This window comes from Callospermophilus lateralis, chromosome 12 (assembly GCF_048772815.1).
Source record: "Callospermophilus lateralis isolate mCalLat2 chromosome 12, mCalLat2.hap1, whole genome shotgun sequence".
In the NCBI taxonomy this organism is placed as follows: Eukaryota; Metazoa; Chordata; class Mammalia; order Rodentia; family Sciuridae; genus Callospermophilus; species Callospermophilus lateralis.
The window spans coordinates 32,855,354-32,874,261 of record NC_135316.1 but is presented as its reverse complement, the minus strand read 5'-3'; the positions used below and the strand labels follow the sequence as shown (position 1 = coordinate 32,874,261).

Genomic DNA, 18,908 nt, shown 5'->3' with positions numbered 1-18,908 from the left:
TATCTTTCCAAACAAAGTAGAACTTTAAATGTAGGTTAGAAATTAAAGATATAGTCCACAAACTGGGCTATAGAAATTGAATGTAAGTTGTACTGTCAGTAATAGATGGAAGAAAACTGTTTCAGAAATAGAATTGCTGTGGTAGAACTAAATGTTAATGAAACTATTAAGAAACAAATACTTAACTTTTGTACTTGAAGCCTAATTGAAAAACATTTGTTCTCTTATTTAAAAAAAAAATCTAACAGTTGGAACTAATGTAAAAAATACTGCAGCTACATTTTTCTATTATGTTAAGATCTAGAATGTTCTAACACAGTATATCAGCTCAAAACCAACTACACACTTTTTAAATGAATGTAGATGAGAGTATCCCCCTTACATAGTATCATTGTCATCATTATTTGCATGTTTTCTCTTTAGTGGGTTTGATTCATTGCCTGTGTTCTGTGATGAAAGCATATCGGTGGTAACAAGAATATTTTTGGGCTCAGTCATTGAAGAATTAATCAGAATATTTTGAACTACAGTTGTTGAAGGAACTGGTTTGGCAGTAGTGGAATGAGAAGGTGGAATCTGCACTGTAAATCTTTGGCTTGTCGCTAACACTAGAGTTGCAACTTTACTTGGGACAGACACTGTTTATGGTGCTGCTGCTTCAGATTGAATCCAGGCTTCATCACCTATAAGCTGGGTATCCTTGGGCAAATTCTTTTGTACCTCTGTTTTCTCATCTATAGTAGGAGTAGTGGTATGTCTGGTATTAACAGTACCAACACTTAACCATGTAACTAGCCTTCCATGGTTAGGCCCCTTTTCAATTAAGGACTTCAGTCTGCAGTTTGGAGCTGTTAAGCAGTATCTATTAGGTACAGCTTAGGTCCTGAATATGGCTTAATCAGTGGCAAAGGTGTTTTGAGTTTTTTTTTGTTTTGTTTTGTTTTTTTGCCTTGCAATATTCAGTAATTAGAGTACTAAATGTCTTAGTGCCTCTCAAAATTGAGCTCACAGACATGTGTTTGAGGGTATATTTTTGGGCTTTACAGAAAGAAATCCTTCAGAAAATCTGTTGTTGGAACATGGTCAATGATACTGCAGGCGAAATCGCTCATTATTTCCAGGTATGGGATATCTGCCAATATGAGATACTTCCTTTAGAACTTAGTCCAAAAATGACAGTCCCTTTCCTGAAGAAAGCCATTCTCACTTTTACTCAAAATGAACATTCTAAAACAAATTACAATCTATTTTATCTGCTAAGAATCTCTAAGACAAATTAGGAGTTTAACTATGTAGATCTCTGCATCATTCATTTTGATACATATTTTTCCTTCAATTTGACTTTCCACAGTGAATCAGTTTTTCCATCTATTTGATTTTTCTTTTCTACATCATCATTATTTCACTGGGGTGATTTCTTTTTGTACTTTTCCTAAATCCTTTGTGGAATAAAACAATGTGAATTAAATTGACCTTGATGTATCATGGCTTCATTCTTCTCTCATTTATGATTCTCTAGAATAGACTTGAAATTTTCCAATTCTTTTCTGTTTGGTAAAATGATTTAAAAAAAAACAAAAGCCAATCTTGTTGGAATTTTAATTGTCACATATTTAAAAATATATAAAAAATCTTTATCAAATGTCACTAACTTCTAAGAAAATACAGAGACTCTATTTAGGATTTTAGAAATTGTTTCTTTTTTGGAACTTAATAGTGTTGTTTCCATGCTTCACCTAAAAGACATACCACTGTAATTCACATCTGGCTTTTTAATAATTACCTACAAAGAAGACTAAAAATTATTTTATCTCCTAATATGATAGTTCTGGGTCTTACAGGAGTCATTTTCCATTGCTGCATAATTCTTACTCCATTCACAATTCAATGTCTGATGAAGGATCAATTGATAACCCCAAGTAACACAATAAACTTAGGACTCTCAAGTTCTATCAGAATATTTTTTACTGTCTATTTTTGTTCTCCTAGTTCTTTCTGAAGGCAACAAAAGTGGAACTAACCCAGAACGTACATATCCAACTCATGTTCTCCAAGTCCACATTAGGCTGGTAAAGCAAAGGAGTCAACTAGTAAAAATGAGAGTGGCTAAATCCAGATGAACCCCAAAGCATTCCAACATCTACCAAATGAATGCCTCTTGACTAAATTAAAAAATTTCCAGAGATGGCCCATGGGAGCTGAGGTATTTCTTCTTGTTTTGATCAGTGGGACATGAGTTCTGGAGCTTCCTTGTTTTGCTTCTCCTGACAGTGACCACTTATGCCCTCAGGCCATGAGGAAGACATCCTAGGTACAATAGGTATCAGCTACTAGAAGTTTAGGGAGCACATTTCTGATCCAGTGTTTCTAGGTACCAAGTAGCCTGACTTCCTACATCAATTAGTGCAACAGCATCTGATAATTCCAATCTGTGTTCTTCAGCTTTGTGTTCCAACTTAATACAAAAGGTACCTTTGTTAGAATGGGCAAAAATATCCACTCCCATCAGTGTCATACTCTTGAACATAAGTCACAAAGTATGACTGGACATAAGTCCATAAAAGTCTTACAGAGATCAATATATCTATCATTGGTCCTTATGGTCCCTGTCCTTCTTTTGAGGACTCTGTAATAAATTCTGCTTTGGAGAAGTTAACACTAGTCTACTGGAGAACTTCACAATGTCTTCTTCTAGAATAAACATCTTTTCTTTTCACAACACTGTATGACCCTAAGAACAGTCTGAAAATATCAAATCTCTTCTATCTAAAGGTGAGCTGCTCCCATGAACATATACTCCTCATCCTCATAGATATGTGGAGAGTCCTCGTAAGCATCTAACCAAATCACACTGTTTAGATATGAACATGGAACATTACAAAAGCTTCATTCATTGTGAGACTCCTCCCTTCTACTAAGAAATCAAAAGACAGAAATCCCATTTTATACAATGAAAATTATGAACAATTATTGCTTAATCTTCTGCAGATAGTGTTTTGTAAGAGAGTAGGTATTGTAGGAACATTACCAAAGTGACTGCTATAAAAGAGACATAGAGAAAAGACAGAAAAATAACTTTCTGTAGTCATTGCCTCATTGCTTAAAACAAAATCTAGTGACTTTAAACCAATTGATTATTTTCACTATCCACTGAGTCAACTGTATGATGCTTCTGCTGATCTGGCATGAGCTCACTCATGTAGCTGCATTTACCTGGTAGGTCAGCTGGGGGCGATGTATTTTGGAATTTAAAATACACTATATGCCTGCAGGGTTAAATAACTCCATGTGGGCTTTTATCGTCCAGACTGCTAGACCTGGCTTCTTCATTTAGTGACAGAAGCAGTCTAAGAAGCCCAGCTTCACAATTCTTTATGTCCCACTGGTCAAAACCAGCCACATGGAATGGGGTCTACAAAAAAGTGTATCTGGGAAGGTGTGATTCCTTGCAGGCCATTAATGTAGCAATCTACCATGTCAGCTCCCTCCTAGGGCTGTTACTGAAAATCCTCTTAAAATCATTCTAATACTTGAGTCCCGGTATTCTTTTAAAAAAGTTTCTTTCCAACTTACTCCATAACTTATCTTTTTAAGAGCTAAAGTAGTGTACAATCAGTAACTTGAAAAATTGTACTTATATGTGTAATATGAAATGAATTTCATTCTGCCATCATGTATAAAACATTAGAATAAATAAAATTTTAAAAAGAGCTAAAGTATTTTTAGGGGTGTTCTAAGCTCATACTAGTCCAACATATCAGTGGACTCAAAAATATTTTGTAATTTAAAATGCACCATATGCCAGAACAAATGCTCACTACTAAATTCTTAAAGCTCTTCTGGAAGGAATAAAAATTCATTTGAATGTAAGTGCAAAAGCCTTTAAATACATCAGGGAAAGTAGTTCCCCCACCAGAAAAAAATGGATTATTCTGCCATTGATGTCACACAGTCATGCTTCTGAGGCACTTTGCACTTCTAATTAACTCTGAATGTGTTATCAAACAAAATGTCTTAAGAGTTAGTAAAAGAACCGCTATTTTCTGGTTTCCACACAATTTCTAGACCATCTTCTACTTTCTATACTATTTCCAACAGCAAGACAAGAAGATGCCCCAAAATATACATACATTAACAATCTGGACATCAGTCAACAATATGAACAAAACAGCGAACATCACCAAAGAAAAGGTAAGAAGGAAAGAAATACCTAACTTTATTCCACTTTATAAGTTGCTACTATTTATAAAATACTCTGATAATTTATGGAGCAGTTGAAAATGTAAAATAGTAATAATTGAACTCTTAAAGGCATTGGCTATACCTCTTGTGATTAGTTTTAGAATATATCTTTTCTTCCATCATTTTTTAAAAACATCAGTTCAAGTTCAAGTTTGTAAGTTGTTGTGAAAATGAATGTGATTTGGAAAAATGTGTGTGCCTATGCAACTAGAGGTGTGGTCAAACTGTCTTCATAAGGTGGGTCACTTTGGACTAAGGATGTTAGAGCTATGACCAGGGCTAGCACCCTTTACTATAAAAAAGTCAGAGTAGCCCTCTGACCAATTATACTGATGCCAAACAAGATGCTGCTCTGAGAGTACATGGCAAAATGCTTCAGAGCTTTTCCATCAGGGTAGTCAAATGTGGAACATCACTCATGCACAGAAGATGATTTTTGTTGTTGTTAAATTAGGATAATAAAATCAATTGACCATAAAACAAATAAACAAACAAAAATAGGCCAACAGCAGAGTTATTTTTAGGTTACTTACTTCAGTTTTTCATCTTAATGGGCTGGTATACAAAATAGAATATAAAATGTACCATATGCTACAGCAAATGCTCAAATCCTTACAGCGCTCATGAAAATAAAAGATCTTTATCTTAAAATACAAGTTTTCCATTCAAATGAAACTAAACACAAAAATATTCTGACATATTTATCAGTTAACAGAAAATAAAAATACCTACATATTATTGTTGAAACACAACATTTTATCACTTTTGCTAAAAGAAGGAGGGGTAACAAAGAGCTAAAATGAGAATGAAGGCATTGGCTAACACTTGCAATTAAAAGTCAATATATAAAGAAAGCAGCATTTCTAATTCCACAGTGATGAATAGTTCTGAATTTCATAAAGTTACAAGTTTTAGATGACTCATCTACTTGCTTTATAATAAAATCAATATAAACTCTCCCAAACGGTCTCAATACTATAATGAGATAAACTTTCAAAACTTCCTTTTTGGGTGGGAGGGAAGGGGAAGCGGCATGGGGATAGAAAAGATGGTGGAATGAGATGGAAATCATTACCCTAAGTACATGTAAAGACATGAATGGTGTGAATATACTTTGTATACAACCAGAGATATGAAAAATTGTGGTCTATATGTTTAATATGAATTGTAATGCATTCTGTTGTCATATGTAACAAATTAGAACAAGAAACAAATTTTAAAAACAACTTCCTTTTTTATTTCAACATGTTACATTCTAATTTAATGACTAATTATATTTCAGAAAACTAAAGTAATCTTATTATTTATACCATTGGAAAAATTATAAAGATGAGACAGAATGCATGACATTAAGAATGTGTATATGCACACAACACATGATCTTGGAATAAAAAAATATCAATTTATAAAAACAATAAATGTGCTTAAATAAATTAATATTTTAAAATGCCATTATACACAAAACATTCATTGTTTTTTGTGATGTCCTGCTTTTCCTGAAGGAAACAAACAAAAAAAAAAATGTGACATATACTTGGTGTCCAACCCACTAGTGCACAGTTGGCAATTAGGGTGAGGAATACAGAGTGCTTATTTCCTCAAATTAAAAAATAAAAACAAACAAAAAACACAAACAAGTAAAATATCAAAACTTGTGTTATTCTCTTACAGTTTATTAAATTCTAAATTGTGAGTATCACATGTTACATTTACAGGCCTATTTTTCCTCTGAGGACAAGGTAGACCAATATTGTTAGCTACAGTTCATCATTCTATGTAACCTAGATTTAACAGATGAAAAGAAGCAATACATAAAGCATTTTTAACTAACCTACATATTTATGAACAAAAATTAATTTTCAAATAACATTGGTCTACTAAGAAACTCTAATTTCCCAAGAAAAGAAAACTTTAACATAAAACCTCAACTTCTAAAGAAATTCTGTGCAAAAGGTTAAATTAATTTTATGTTCTAACATTTGAAAATGCACTTCAATATTCTTCATTTTTATAGAGTCCTAAACATACTTATTTAAAATCCATCCTTTACAAACTAATTTGGTTTAACAGTGGGTAAGAACAATAATTTAGGTTGAATATTAATCTAGATACAAAAATAGTTTCTTGAACTTTAAAGAAATCACAGTATCTTGCAAGGAAAAAAAAAAGGCATTAAGAAAAGGAAAATGCTAAAACACTGGCTGCTCTTAGGGGAAAATGTTCTTGAACTGGAAAAAAAGGAATAAACATTTTTACACATTCAGAAATTCAACACACTTTGTGCTAGACATGTGGCTTGCTTTTGAACAGAAGTTCATGTCTAAATGGTAATTAACACTTTTCAAGTCAACTTATTTGAATGGGACCATGTCTGAAGGAAACAACAACAACAAAAAAGAGGCTTTGTCATCAAAATCAGCATGAGAGTGCTAAGTTTTTATTAAACATTCAACCAGGTTTATACCTAACTTTTCCTTTTTGGTCATGTAAAAAGTATGGCAAGTCTATGGAAATAAACTAAAGGCAGCAAAATAGACTGACATTATTGGCAGGTGATGTGACTATGTCTAAGTGGTTTGGTTTTATTTTCATCTTTCTATAGTTTCTAAATTCATATTAAAATTACTTAACACCCATCTTTACTGTCTACTTAAGAATTTTACTGAAGATGACTTTTAAGTAAGTATGATGGATTCCCAAGCTTCTACCGTTAATGAACAGATATTTGTAGGGCTAGATCAGATATTGAAGAAAAATTCATTACAGAATTTATGTATTGGTTAAATTCATTCATTCCTCCCAGTTAAATGAAGCCCTCCCCATGACACAATACCATATAACAATATCATATAAGAATAGTTACTATCCTCCACAGTAACCACTTTTTAAGCATAAGCTTTTTATGAGCTAAAGAATATATATTTCTTCCACAGAGCACATTATCTCCTCAGTAAATAATTATTGCCAGACAAATGGGAAATGAAATTGGACTTCTTTGATTAAATTATCCCATATATTTTCCTAGCACTGAAAAAAGAGGGAAGACATGAGTGTAAAAGTGTCTTTAAATGTTCTTCCTTAGTGCTTCCTTACTGTCTAAAAGCTGCAATAAAGATTCTAATTTTTCAACCTACCTTCCCTAGTATGAATGTGTAAAGTGGTGGTCAGTACAGTTAGGATAGTGTATTAATGACAACAGGGGAGCTTTGTGAGGAGCTCACACCATAGAATAAAATGGTCTGGACCATTTAGACAGAAGGGAGAAGAATGCAATTTCAGTAGAAACTACAAATTAATTAGTCTTATTTATATAAAAAAGAAGAAAATTACTTCAGAGCCAGAAAAATTGGCTTCCTAAATTTAAAACATAGCCAAGTTAAGAGTAAAATTCCCACCTTAGTTTCTTACAGGCCTCTGTAGAGGTCCTCAGAAGAGAACCTTGATATAAATTACCAAAGATATGTACTTAAAAGATGTGATGTGAAATCATTCCATCCAAAGTCTTTAGTGGAAGGCAGCAAAGGTACTAACAGGAGTCAAAATGATGTCCTGGAAAGAGGAATCTTACATTTATTATATGAAACTGTTAATAAAACATATTGCTCCATGAAATATGATTTTATTATAATGACTGGGTTATTAATCTAAAAATATCATATTGAAAAGCAAATTGAGGTTTACAACTTTTGATAAAAATAAAAGAAAATGCTGCAAAGCTAGGACAAAATCTTAAAATGAAATGGGGCAATATCTAGTTTTGCCACATCTAACAGCTTCACAACTTCATGAAAAAAACACTTGTACCTTCACTTATAAATACCACAAACAGAATTAAAAATTAAGTTTTATGTTTCAAGTTTTCAAGGATCTACTGGTTCAGGCAGAGACAATATTTGACTTCTGAGCATATACACAAAGTCAGACTTTCCTCCTAAGAATATTCCTGGATCAGTTTTTTGTAACTTACCTACGTGACCAAAGGGAGCAAGAAATGAGGATTATGATGTATCTGCTTCAGGTAAATTGCTTATTTCCCTTTCTTATAACTTCTTGGAATTTACAAGGTCAGATATGAAGATGCACTTATAAAAATGGGTTGCTCCATCCTAGAGTACCAACCAAGGAAGTCTAATTTTTAAGATGAAAAACATATATAAGACTAAGCCATCACACAAATAAAAATATTTCCACAGGAAAAAAAGGGGGTTAACCTGGAAAAAAGAAAGCCATAAGATCCATAGTTAAACTGAATTGTGAGCATCTACTTGCTAGCAGGTACTATGTGGAACGATTACAAATATTCTTTTTTGTTGTTATTGTTTTTGATGAACCTTTATTTTATTCATTTACTTATATGTAGTACTGAGGACCAAACCAGTGCCTCACACAAGCTAGGCAAGTACTCTACCAATGAGTTACAAACCCAGCCCATATTTTTTTAAATCAAAAACTACTATGATACAGATATTTTCATCTATATTTTACTGATGAGAAAAGTAGGTTAAGAAATTAAATAAGGCACATTAGGTCATGCAGCCAAGATGTGACTTACTCAGGATTCACTCTCCATTGATCTGATGCCAAGCCTCTTTCCAGACTATCAACTCCACATCTCCATTAACTAATACCCCTGCTTGGCTTCTACCTGTGGACCAATACTGCAAAGAACTGCAAAAGAAAAGGAAGATATTGTCTTTACACTCCAGGTAGTTAATATCTAAGAGGCATTCAGAAGAGTCAGATGCCCAGTTCCCCGGGGCAGTGTGGTATATCAGAAGAACACTGGCTACAGAGAATAATAATTCACTTAACTCTGGGTTTTGCTATTTATTAATCATAAATAATAATTTTATTATTTTCAATCTCTCTTTATTTGTTTTATTCTAAAAAATCTAATTGTAATCTCTACTTTACATAATTTGGTTCCTGTGCATGAAATCAAAGATTTCTATTACCTGTAGAAACACAGGGGAAGACATGAGAATCAGCATTTTGTGTTTTCCCAAATTAGTCTTACAAATAGTGAAATTAACAGATTGAATTGTTCACATATTTAAATTTTATTCAAGATATTTTCTCAATAGCATCATCTGTAACATTTTATAAAATTACCAAGTTAAAACATATTAGTTCTCTTTATTTGAATAAATGCTTTTATTTTCTAGAAATAACACATAATTCCTTCAACCAATACTATGTTTACCTTGGTTTCTCATAATTTACTTAGATATTATTCATGGGAGAGTGGAACTGCTGCATCAAAGTGCACACTAAATTTCTGGATGTGGTGGGACATTCCTGTACTCCCAGCAGCTAGGGAGGCTGAAGCAGGAGGATCTCAAGTTTGAAGCCAGCTTCAGCAAATTACCAAGGCTGTAAGCAACTTAACAGGACCCTGTCTTGAAACAAAATAAATAAATAAATAAATAAATAAAAAGGGCTGTGAATATTGCTCAGTGGTTAAGCACCCCTGGATTCAATCCTTGGTACCAAAAAAGAAAAAAAAAATACTAAATTCACTTTGACTATTGCATATTGAAATTCAAGAACTATCAAAGTGACTAAGTTTTCTTGTTGGAAAATGTGATTAAAACAAGAATATATGTAGTTCTTTATGGAAAAGAAGTCTACGAAATGTACATATTAATAGTTTTTCAATTAAATCTTTCTTAAACTTGAATCTCCTCTAACAGTATTTTCATCTCTAGTTGTACTTCCTCATCCTCCATTAACATTTTTGCACTCTGAGGAAAACCATAATAGTCCAATAGCCATACATAGGTTAGCAGCCTTCATACCTGAGGAAATTTGCTCTTCTTGGACTTTTTGGTATTTAGATCACACAAATATTGCAATTAATGTAATGAAACCACAGCCTTGTCTGTATTTCCTCAGACAGGCAAGCCCTAACTCATATATACTTCATTTCTTATTGTCTTAACTCTAAAAGAGAGTAGACTGTATTTTTCATAAATACTTTATTGAAAAAATCCTTCTCTTCTGAAAGCCTTCTATGATATTAACAAAGTACCATGTATAACATCATAAAAGAATTTTCATTCAACAGAGCAGCAACCACCTGAGCCAATGAACCAAAACTTTAAAGACTCAGAAGTTAAAAATTCATATATTTCAGAAAATATTATTATTTGACAAGTAAGAGCAAAATTATAAAATAGAAGTGTGTCCTCTGAGCCTTAAAATGATAATGACATTCACATCTTGAAGGACATTTTCTTTAGTCAAAGAAAATTCAAAATGGATTCAAAGGGGAGAAATACAGGCTGGATATTATGGATTAGTTTAGAATCAAAAATCACAAATCGCTTATTCAAGATATTTAATATGGCAACATAAATGATTAAAAATACAAGGGAAAAAAGAAATGATGATGTTTGATTTACAGCTTTCATAACAAAATATATCACATTATTCCTATATTAGACTTCCTGTCAAAAAAGAGAGAGAGATGTGTTTTGAAGAAAAAAAAAAGGGACAGAAGGAGAGAAAGTGTGTGTGGGTGTCCCACAGTTGACTGCCTGGCTGGGGGTTGTGGCTTTGTCCATAGCAAGGAAGAAAGAACATCATGAAAAATAACTGGACTCTCAGTCTTAGTCTTTTCATAATCTCCCCCCGCTAACTCTGTGTAATCTACAAAATATACATTAAACTTAAGAACAGAAATATTACCCCAGAGAGACTCTATGAGGTTGGTTTTGCTCTTCAAAAAATACAAATAAAGAAATACCAGAATTCATAAATGGAAAAAAACAAAGAAACAAAAAAAAACTACCTAAAGAGCTACCCTAAGTAAATACAGTTGAAAATCCTCCTCACCCAAAGGCACAAAATAAAACCAAGTAAAATGGCCTTGCTGGCTGGTTGAGAGAGAGCCTGGTTGTGCTCAGCTTTCAGATGTCGCATTCCAGGTGCTCACTCATCTGCAGCCTGAAGGTGGCTGGGACAGAGTGGGGTGCAGGAAATGCAATGCCCCAGAGTGGGGGCAAGAAAACTTACCCGACCAAGGACAAGGTTGGCAGCAACCCAGAAGGTGGCAACCGGGGTTCCCAGGCAGAGGATCCCACACAGCACGCCCACGCGGGAGTCCCACAGCTACTCCTGGGAGATGGATGCAGAGACAGGGTGGGGGCGGAGGAAGCCATAGCCCACTGGTGTGCCACATAAATAGCCTTGGCCGGCTCTGGCTGGCTGCAGGTGGGCTCTATGCTGGGCTCTATGCTGGTGTCTGGGCAAAGCAGCAGCTGCAGAGCTTCTGGCACCAGCATGTCTAGTGCTTTCTTGGAAGCTCTGAGTTCTAGCTGTCTCTGGCTACCACTCCCCTCACCGGGATCTGCAAGCTTGTGTGTACCTACATACTAGCGAGCATGTGCAGGCACCTTGGATGATGCTGTTGTTAATGCAAACTGCACACACACCATGCAGGTGCCCCCTCCTTTCCAAGGGGTGAAGCTAGGGGAGACAAAACTTGTTTGTTTTGTCTTACTTTATGCTGTTACTATAGTCCTTGTTCTTGATCCTAAACTTGGTTAGGAAGTAGCCAGTTAAGATGACTGTCTCTCCATTCCACCTATCTTCCATTGTTCCCCAACTTCAAGGGATGGGAAAATGTGGGACAGAATATTGTTCTGATTGGCAGTGGAGCCTCCAGACTGTCCTGGGGTCCACATGCAATGTAAATAACTTACTGGAGAACTTGTTTGCTCTGCACCCTATCTTTCCCACAACCACACTTCTGCCCACTCTCTGCTGCCTCCTCCTGCTTTCTCCAGTTGGCAAGTCAAGGAAGAATGAGGAAGGTGAGGAAGAATGGGAGAACAAAACCACATGCTGTTTTGGCAAAGCCAAGTTGTGTCTGCTGCTTCTTGGCAGTCCCAAAAGTAGGTTCTCTTAGCAGATGAAGCTGCTGGCAAATGAAACAGGGGATTCCACCTGAAGTGCAGAAAGCTTGGAAGGGATTCAAAGCCTTTGGTGGCAGGTAAAGTACAAGGGAGTCAGAAAGGGAGACCCAAGGGTGCCTTGAAACACATGGTATGCACCTAGAGCCTGGGGTAGAGACAGGCCAAGCGTCTTTCTCAGTCTTCATTGTAGTGGCTCCTGTCTCACTTGGGCCTAGGAGTTCTTAGGCTTCCTGGTGGTTGTGAAGCCAGGTCACTGAAGCAAGGCTTGGAAGAAAGGAGCTTCTGAGACTTACTGGGTAGAAAATTAGTAGGGATGAATGGAAAGAACAAATTGCCAGAGCCTTCTCTACATACACTTTAAAGCCCAAGCACCAGTGTGAGCAATGCTCAGGCCTTGTGTCTAACAGATACTCCCTGCTCCTATCCGTGGGGTGTGATGGGGCTTGCTGGCCAGCTAGGGACCTAGGGGAATGACAGGGGAAAGACCAAATGCAAGACAGCCATGGGGCAGCAAGACCAGAATCAGGGTGGAGCTTCCTCCTGAGCCCCTTCCCTCCCTGCCATTTCCCACCAGCTCATCCCCAGCCCACCAGCACCACAGCCCTTCAGCCCATGGGCTGCTGGACCTCTGCCCACTGCCTTTACTGTGCCTTGCTGCCTGAGCCAGTGCTCTGCTCGCAAGTCAATTGCAAAGCTTGGCTTTCCTAAAGGTGCTGAAACTTTTCTTCAAATAGCTGCAGCCAAGAGACCATAGTAAACCCAGACTGGCCTAGGACTTCTTCCTGACTCGCCTCCTTGGAGGAAAAACAGCTAACTTTAGAATCTCCAGTCCATGCAAGACTCAGTGAGCACATTAGCAGAATCACCTATCAACACATCTGCAGATCACCAAGACTTCGCTCCTCTCCCATGCAGGTCACTCAGCTGCTACCTACACACAGCACAATACCATCGCCTGGCTCTCCCACCTCACCAGACACCTCAGTGCTGAAAGCAGACCGCCACCATCTTGGCTCAACAGTTTTATCACTGTTAGGTGGGATCAGTTCCCAGATCTGATATCCAGGGGTCAGTGGATTTTCACAGAAATCACCAGCGCTGTGACCACCCATGCAGAAATGAGCCTCCAGGCTTGAGTAAGTCTCTAGACTCCATACCCAAAGCCAACAGTTCTAGTTCATACACAGTTCACAAGTTGCTTAGCAGCAACACATATAAGCACCTCTGTAGAACTCCAGACTGTGCTCCACTCCCATGCATGTTACCTATCCACAGCACAAGGCCATCACCTCTAGACTCCATACCCAAAGCCAACAGTTCTAGTTCATACACAGTTCACAAGTTGCTTAGCAGCAACACATATAAGCACCTCTGTAGAACTCCAGACTGTGCTCCACTCCCATGCTGCTACCTATCCACAGCACAAGGCCATCACCCAGCTCCCCTCACATCACCAGACATCCCAGAACTGGAAGAAGACAGACTCCATCTTGGAAAACCTTTCTCACCATTTTGTGGTGTGTGTGGCTATCAGTTCAGATCACCAGTTGAGCAGGTACCTGATTTCCAATTCCTCCCCACTCACTAACAGCGTTAACTGAGCACAGTGGCCATCCAACACAAGATCAGTTCTCAGTTGGGCAGGAATGCAGTGCAAACAGGGTGCTACCCACCTAGTGTGAGCCTGGAGGTGAGATCCAGCAGTTGGGATCTGATAAATAAGAGAGAGGAGGGGACTAAAGTCTGGAGCATAGCAGAGAGATTAGGATTTGGGAAGTCTCCAGGCAAGAGAGGGAGACAATACTGGGGGCTTAAATCAGACAAGTGGTCACAAAAAACACCCATGAGGAACTATTTCCCTGCTGGGACTGGTGAGCAGCACTCCCCAAATTCAGATGCTCCACACCAGGTACAGTCTTCACATCCTGGTTACCTACACCATCCTGAGGGCAGACACAGCTACTGGATGAGAAGTCCACCTACTGGATGAGAAGAGAAAGAAATGGATCTCTAAGAGTATTTCTTTTTCTTTTTCTCCTTTCTCTTCTATCCTATCACCCTCACATCCCCAACATATGTAAAACCAACAACTTTGCATGAAATAGGACTTTGAGGAATAAGTCACCTAATAATATAATATAGAGGAATTGCATAAGCCCCTTTTTTCTTTTATTTTTCTTCTCTCTTTTTTCTTTTCTTTCTTTCCCTTTTTTATTATTCTTCTTCCTTCACCCTCCAAATATACTATTTTAACATCCTGTATTTTTCTGAAAACATATATGTGTTAGTTTTAGGTACTCTACTGCCTTCCCATGTAATTGTCTAACCCAATTACCTCCTATCTATTCTGCTGCTGCTAACCCACTTCACTAGATTTCTCTTTTACATTTCCTAAGAAATATTATCTCTATACCCTCACATCTTCTCCCCTCAACATTTCATCCTATGTCTTACCCCCAGTTCATTGTCCACCACCAGAAAAAGTAAACCTTTTTAGGAAACTACTGATTATATTTTAAATAATAATTGAATCCAACATTTCTGGGCATTGAGACTAAACTGTAAATGTCTTAATAACAACAATTTGTTCATAGGTAATGTATTGTTAATATTGGGATCTGTTAACATTGTCCTTATCCACAAAGGAGAGATCTTGGAACCGTACAAGAGCACTACAAATTTATAGGGTAAAAACAATAACACACCAGATCCACAGAGCTGGAAAGGAAGGCACATGAGCACCATGAAAAGACAAGGGAAGGAAGTAGCACAAACAAATCAAAACAACACATCATTAGAAGCATTGGCAGCTACAGAAGAAAAAATGTCAGTGAAATATTTCAGGATATACATGAGTAAAATGTGTTGGGATCTCAACAACAAATACAGGCAGTGAAAGATCACTTCAACAATGAGCTACAGAAACAAATCCAAGAAGCAAAAGATCACTAAATCAATAAATGGAATGGAATCAAACTAAAAATTTTTTTCTCAGCAAAAGAAATAATATTTGAGGTGAACAGAGAGCCTACATCCTGGGAGCAAATTTTTACCCCTCCCACATCAGATAGAGCACTAATCTCTAGAGTATATAAAGAAGTCAAAAAGCTAAGCACCAGAAACCCCAAATAATCCAATCAACAAATGGGCCAAGAACATGAACAGACACTTCTAAGAAGAGGATATACAATTAATCAACAAATATATGAAAAAAATCATCATCTTCTCTGGCAATAAGAGAAATGCAAATCAAAACTACTCTATCATCTCAGTCCAGTCAGAATGGCAGCTATTATGAAGACAATGAACAATTAATGTTGGCAAGAATATGGGGGAAAAGATACACTCATATACTGCTGGTGGGACTGCAAATTGGTGCAGCCGATATGGAAAGCACTATGGAGTTTCCTTGGAAATCTGGGAATGGAACCACCATTTGACCTAACTATCCCTCTCCTCAGACTATACCCAAAGGATTTAAAAACAGAATACTACAGGGAAACAGCCACATAAATGTTTATAACAGCACGATTCACAATAGCTAAACTGTGGAGCCAACATAGATGCCTTTCAGTGGATGAACGGAGAACAAAATGTGGTATATATATATATATATATATATATATATATATATATATATATATATATATATATACACAATGAAATTTTACTCATCAATAAAAGAGAATAAAATCATGGCATTTGCTGGTAAATGGGTGCAGTTGGAGAAGATAATGCTAAGTGAAGTTAGCCAATACCAAATAAACAAATGTTTTCTCTGACTCATAGTGGGGTTGGGAGGGGAACATGGTAGGAATAGATGCATTCTAGATAGCAAAGAGGGGAGGGAGGAAAAGGGAGGGGACAGGGGATTAGTAAGGATGGTGGAATGTGATAGACATCATTATCCAAAGTACTTGTATGAAGTACAAGTACTTGTGCTATAGGTGTCTTATTAAGGAATTTAGGACCTGACCCCACATGATGGAGATTAGGGCCAACTTTTTCTTCTATTAGACACAGAGTCTCTGCTTTGATTCCCAGCACCATTTGTTGAAGATGATATTCTTTCTCAAGTGCATGCTTTTGGCACCTTTGTCTAATATAAGGTAGTTGTAATTTTGTGGGTTGGTCTCTGTGTCTCTTCTGTACCATTGGTCTACCAGGCTGTTGTGGTGCCAGAACCATGCTGCTTTTGTTACTATTTCTCTGTAGTATAGTTTAAGGTCTGGTATAGCAATACCACCTGTTTCACTCTTCCTGCTTAGAATTGCTTTAGCTTATTTTTCCAGATGAATTTCATGATTGCCTTTTCTATGAGAAATTTCATTGGGATTTTGATCAGAATTGCATTGAACCTGTATAGTGCTTTTGGTTGTATGGTCATTTTATTAATATTCTGCCTATCCATAAGCAAGGTATATCTTTCCATCTTCTAAGGTCTTCTATTTCTCTCTTTAGGGTTCTATAGTTTTCATTGTAAAGATCTTTCACCTTCTTTGTTAAGTTGATTCTCAAGTATTTTATTTATTTATTTTTTTGAAGATATTACCCGTCATCGGAAAACTGACCTTTAGGCAACTGACCTTTAGGCGTCAGCCTCCTGTCTTAGGTTGATACCACTGCAATTGGATCATACCCGTCACTGACTGCCGGTCCAGCATATAGCCATTGGCCCCCAAATTTAGACCATCACTAACAGAAGGGAGGAGGATACAGAAATGCCACGACACCAAGCCAATTGACAGTTCCTTTGGAAAAATTGCATCATTGGTGACACCATCAGCAAAGATCACTGGTGACACCATCAGCAAAGATATGCCAGCATTACCACAATTTGCTGCACTAAACGTAGTTACATAGTCCAGGCAAGTTCTGTAAGCAGTTCAAAGGGGAGGAATCTATCAATCTGTCCGTCTCTTCCCAAAGTCCGTTTCCTCCCAAAGTAAGTTGACTCCTTGATTGAGCATACTTGTTGAGTTATATTCATTGGGATGAAGATAGGAATTCTGGCAATGATGCTAAAAAGACATTAACCTGAAAAGAATTATTAAATATAATGAAAAGGAAAGGTGAAAGTAAACAAACAGATCTGTTAACCTTCTTAAAAAACAATCCTTAACAGCTGTTTACCTGATTTAAATTAGTAAACAAGCAGATCTGTTAACCACCTTTAAAAACAATCCTTAACAGCTGTTTACCTAATTTAAATTAAGCCATTTAAATCACGTGAATAAAAAAAATAATAATTTGGATCCATTTTCTCATGAGCGCTCCTCATATATGAAATACGCACACACAGACATGCAACACAAAACACAAATGTGCAAACAAACGTACAACACATAAGATAATAATAAAGGCCTTGTAGCTTTACCTAGGTGAAATCTCCATTGCAATGTTTAAAAACTCCACAGTCAAAAAAATAAAACTGATCAGAAAAACATTAACCTAGGTTTGTATGAGCTCAAAAAATAAAAATAGAACCTTATGATGTGGAAAAATGCAATAATAAAATAGATATTGAAAAAAGCATCCTGGTTAATCACTGTTGCAGATGTAAGAATGGCCAAGCTGGAGTTCTGGATATCAGCTGTTATGGATTTGAGTCAAATCATCTTCTTTTCGATCTGTAGAAATCGTTTTAGTTAGTCTTTCTGGAATCCAAATCGGCTGCTGTTCTCCCTGTGGAAACACGCAAACAGAGCCCCGACTCCAGACAATCACTGGGTCTGGACCTTTCCATTGTCCTGTTAGAATATCTTTCCAAAGAACTTTAGGCTTATGTACATTTTTTGGATACATATGTCTTTCTGCAGCACTAAGTCCTGATGAATCCAAATTTTAAAAGTTTAGAGTAAAAAGGGTTATTTTAAGTTTATCTTTGGGGGATATATACCCCTTTCCAATTTTTAAGATTAACTAGGCTTTGAATGACGCAATCTTTCCTCCGTCATGAAGGCATCTTAACCAACTTCAAATTAACCTTTTAAAGCCTTCCAATTATCATCTATACTGTACTTTTAAATGTACTTTTTCACCACTTACAGCTTCACTCTTTTAAACGAGGCTTAGACTCTGTTTAAATCGCTTAATATTAGTTTACATGGCTGCCCTTCAACCAAAGGCCTTTTTTACTCCATTAAGAAGCTTTGTCTCAATCTGCCATGTACAAATACTTTTTTCTTCTTTCTTTCTTTCTCTCTCAAGCTTTTGAAGTAAGTCTAGTTTCCTCAAAATCTTTTTAAATGGCATTTCACAACTTTTTACTTTACCACACAGAGATTATCTCATCTAGAAACATTTATTTTTCTATTAACCTTTTATATTAAAATATATTTTCACATCTTCAATCTTTTAATATCTCTTTTCTAACCATTAACCCTTTTTATAAATTCACATTCTGAAATAACCCTTATAAAAATTTCTGATTTAGACAAATTACTCCACTTTAAGAAGATGAAAGACTTTCATGTTTTTTATGATACTATAATACTGTAATTGAAACCCAACTGAAACTTCTTATACTTATTGTATATAAATTACACCTGATAGAATCTTAACACTTAGTAACCTTGTTTCAGCAAAGACATAGACCAAAGCAATATTAAACATTTTTCCATTCACCAATTTATGAAAACACGCATAATGATTAAATATATTATCTTATGTAACTTAATAAGTAAAGAGTACTTGATTTCATATTTAGTGGTTGATATTTTAACACTCTAGTTTTGTGAATTAATC

At 36.2% G+C, this 18,908-nt stretch overlaps 1 pseudogene; it reads right to left on the bottom strand.

The window, feature by feature from the left end:
- Positions 1–378: 378 nt before the first annotated feature.
- LOC143411833 (transcription initiation factor TFIID subunit 9B-like) lies at positions 379–11,528 on the bottom strand (annotated as a pseudogene).
- Positions 11,529–18,908: the final 7,380 nt, after the last annotated feature.